The 4,006-nt window shown below is 48.4% G+C and overlaps 1 pseudogene; it reads right to left on the bottom strand.

Annotated features, from left to right (window-relative positions):
- Positions 1–335: 335 nt before the first annotated feature.
- LOC118906213 lies at positions 336–1,835 on the bottom strand (annotated as a pseudogene).
- Between the last annotated feature and the right edge of the window lie 2,171 nt (positions 1,836–4,006).

Raw genomic sequence — 4,006 nt, 5'->3', positions numbered from 1 at the left:
TTTGTATTTACAAAAGAAAAATAATAAAGGAAAAGTCTGAAGCTAATCAGCTGGAGACACGGGGCAAAGGTGGGAATCTGGGGGAAAGGGTAGGGTCCTCTGCAGAGAGAGAAGGGGAGGGGCTCTGGCACTAAGGAAGCCTGAGGGTCCCAGCCTCTAGGGGCTTCCCCAGGTCCAGCTCTGCCTTCCCACAGAAGCTCAGATCAAGGGGCCAGGAGCTGAATCTCCCTCAGCTCCCTCTGGTTTTTCCAGGAGCCTGAGTTCCCAGCTCCAGGGGTCTGGGATGGCAGGGGAAACTGAGGCCAGAGAGAGCCCATGGGTCCTGCCACCACTTCTCACTGTGGCGTGATCTTGGCAGCCTGGGCCTGAATAAGGGCAATGAGGTCCTTGTAGATGAGAAAGACGAATTACAGGCTGGCAATCTCCACCATGGAGCTGTTGCTAAGGCGCCATTTGGAAACACACAGCACAGGCCATCCATTGATGTAGATGGGCCACCAGGCCTCAATGGCAATGAAGAAATCACCGTTATTTTTCAGCTTGATGACACCTTGCTTCTGGGAGATCTTCCAGGCCGGACCCTCCAGAGACAGGCCTGCGTCAATCTGGTTATCCTCGGTTGCTCTGCCTAGGGTGATCTTTCTCAAGTGCATCGCACCATGCGGCCCCACAGCACTGCCAGGGTCTGGTTGTCAAAGTCCGGAGAGCTCATGCCTGCGATGTTATCTACTAGCAGCCACTTATGCAGTTCCTGTTCCAGCTGCCGAATCTCTTGTTTCTGGCGTCAGTCAGCCACTGTTGGCTCATGTTCTAGGACTTCATCTCACATGTCACTCAGCTTACTGTCATCAATCAAGTCCTCTGCAATGGAGAAGTTCAGCACTTGGTCCCCCTTGGGCAGCGGCTGTCTGGTTCTCCAACAGGTAATACGGCTTCATGAGCTGCCACTGGGCCTGCAGAGCCTTGGCAGTACGGGCCAGGTAGAAGGCATCGGGGTGTCTGTGCAGCAGGTCCTGGAAGCTCTCCCAGGTGGGCTGGCTGGTCGATCCCACTTTGCTCAGCAGCTGCTCTTCAGCCTTGCTAAACAGGGCCTTGCTCTGGATGGCAGCAATGGACTCTGGGTGCAGCTGTCTCATGGCCTGGCAGGCCAGCTTGGAGATGACAGGATCGTAGAGCAGGGCGGACCAGTGCTCCTGGACTTCCCGCAGGGTGAAGCGGCAGCTGAACTTCACAACCAGGTGGACAGATCTCAGGTCACTGGTCTGAAGTACGGCATTGATGAGCAGGAGGTCATGTGCAGGCTTCCAGCGGCCCAGAGCCTTGGTCACCTGGAGAGGCTGTTTGTTCTTCTTCACATGCTTGGTGAGTCCAGGGGCTGGGGCTGGGGCTGGGGCTGGGGCTGGGCTGGGTGACACAGGGGTGCTGGGGGCCTTAGACACCTGCTTCCCACTGGAGGAGGGTTCACTCCCCGAACAGCACCCTGGTTCCACCCCACTGGCCCCCTTCGCCCGGGTAGAGGACTTAGCCAGGCTGCTCTCCACCAGCTCATCGTCAAACTTCTTTCTCTTGATGAACCTGGAGGAGCTTCTCCGTTTAGGGATGGTGCCCAAAGCCTGTGAGGAGGCCCGCTTCTGCCCTGCCAGTGACTCCTCATCCTCTGAGTGGCTGGCAGGCCTGATGCCATCAGGGGTGACTCTAGCAGCCCCTGAGAATCTTCCATGCTGGGCAGTTCTCCCTGTGCCACGTGTCATGTCGTGCAGCACATGGTGCTCAGGTCAGACTGGTGATGCCGACACACCGGGCTCTGGGCATAACTGCTCCCTCTGCCATCAAAATGCAGCCATGCCAAAGAGTGGAAGCTCAACAGCAAGTCAATCAATTGTGGCCTCTGCCAAGAGGTACGTGGGTGGTGCTGGTCCAGGGGGAGGTGGCAATGCCCAGCCAGGACCGAAAGACACACGTGCCAGGCACGGGGTGGAATCAGCAAATGCTTGGCACCTGAGCATTTGGGGAGCTCGCCAGCCTCATACTACCTTTGTCCATCTTCTTACAGTCTATCCCATCTAAGCCCAACCAAGCACAGCAGAGCCCATCAGAGTCACTGGATCTTCAGACCAATGAGTGAGAAATAAATGTTGCTAGCCACTGCGATTTGGGGAGTTATTTGTTACACAGCATTATTACAGCAAAAGTAACAACAACAATAAAAAACCTTATGGTAGGACATCTCTTCCTAAATACGGATCAAGCTGAAAACAGATCTCCCACTGGGAAGTATCATGATGAAAATACGCCAATAAAGCTACAACATACTGGAAGTGGTAATTCTAGAATATTGTTTAATAACTTGCTACCTAAATAGTTTTACTTCAAATCCTATTTTCATTCACCTACTGGATACAGGTTAGCAGACAGGAGATTTATAGAGCCAATAATCTCATCACATGAGACATCAAAGAAAAAAGTCAACTAATTGTCTACCAGCACTCTGATAAACTATGGAAGAAAACATCAAGGGGCTAGAAGTATCCAAAATTAAATGTCAGGCACAGAAATTAAACTGCTATGGCCACATACAGGGGCACAGCAGTTTACTTACATTTTAGTGCTCTCTTAATCCATCAGTTTTTGGATATTGGCTACTTTTTCATTGCCCACTATCTATTTCACATTCTTGATTTCTTTGGGGAGAATCACCTCTCCCCACTGGATCAGAGGTCCTATCTTCCCTTAACCAAGCTAGACAAATCAGATATTTCTTTTTTAGAAAATAGGGAGGGGAGAAGAGTGGAAGATCATCTCCAGGGAAGAAAGGAGCAGCCCCGTGTCAGCTTCACCGACCAAACTGTGTTACTGACAAGACCCAGAAATGAAAGCAACATGGAAAATGATGAGCCCATGGAAAGATAAGACAGGTATTACTCCTGTTGAGAAGGTACAATTATCCAAACTCTCCTTCCAGAAAAAGAAGTAAATGAATGTATGCAAGCAGTATGCAGTCATTGGTGCTTAGAAAATAAGCTTTTAAATACAGATTATGTTGGTCAGCTCATCATTTGAACAGAATTAAATCAAGCTTTGCCTCCTGGACTTCACACCACATACAGGTCTTTTCCTAGGACCATGCAATGGCCACCTCAGATGGGGTCCTGGACATCCACTTGACTTCCCAGTGTGCAAAGTTACACTTCCAGGAAGTCCATGAGCCAACCAGACCTTCTGAGAATCCAAGGGGGAAACTTGTAAGGTCTGACCCACAACTGGGTTGCATCCTTTTACAACTCTGCGATAAAAAATTTCACATTAAACTGAGTTTTCCATATATTTCAATGTATCCTTAAATCATTTTTTAAAAATTAAGTTATGTCATTCTGAAAATTGCATTTTCTCTACAACAACTTAATTTCAAGTTCTAGTGAATCCAGCATATTCATTCTCTTCATTTTATCAACTCAGGTAATTTCTCTGTTCTAATCCTTAACTTCTCTGAATTATAGAGATCATTTTTTAAAAGCACTTTAAGAAACCAAGACTGACCTACCACTTATAACCACCTTGAGTATACAGGAGAGATCATTATGCCCACCCAAACCAAATCACAGCCTGCCTGATTTTCAGACACACTGACGTCCCTCCAAACCAGCTCTCTTGTCATCAATCTCCACCTGCACACACACTGCGAGTGCATCCTTAATTTTCTCAACGAATTTATCAGCAGCCCCATTAATATTCTGAATTATCCTCTCTGGAAGACAAATTGCTTTGCTATTTGTCTTCTTTATACATTTTCTAGTCACAAAATGTGGCCTCAAGTTTCCTGCTATCAAGTCTTAGTGTATAATCTTTTTTTCACTCTCCCATCAAAACTGGGTCCTCCTGCATTTCCAAGGCTAATGATCACATGAGAGCTGGGCCTTTAGGTCCCTATGAGCCTACTTGTTCTTTCAACAAGTATTTTTGGAGCTCCTACTATGTGCCAGGCAATCTCAGTGATTCCAGAGATGCA

Source organism: Balaenoptera musculus, chromosome 13, assembly GCF_009873245.2.
Source record: "Balaenoptera musculus isolate JJ_BM4_2016_0621 chromosome 13, mBalMus1.pri.v3, whole genome shotgun sequence".
Taxonomy (NCBI): domain Eukaryota; kingdom Metazoa; phylum Chordata; class Mammalia; order Artiodactyla; family Balaenopteridae; genus Balaenoptera; species Balaenoptera musculus.
Note: the sequence above shows the minus strand (reverse complement) of the source record. Positions and strands in the feature narration are given on the sequence as shown.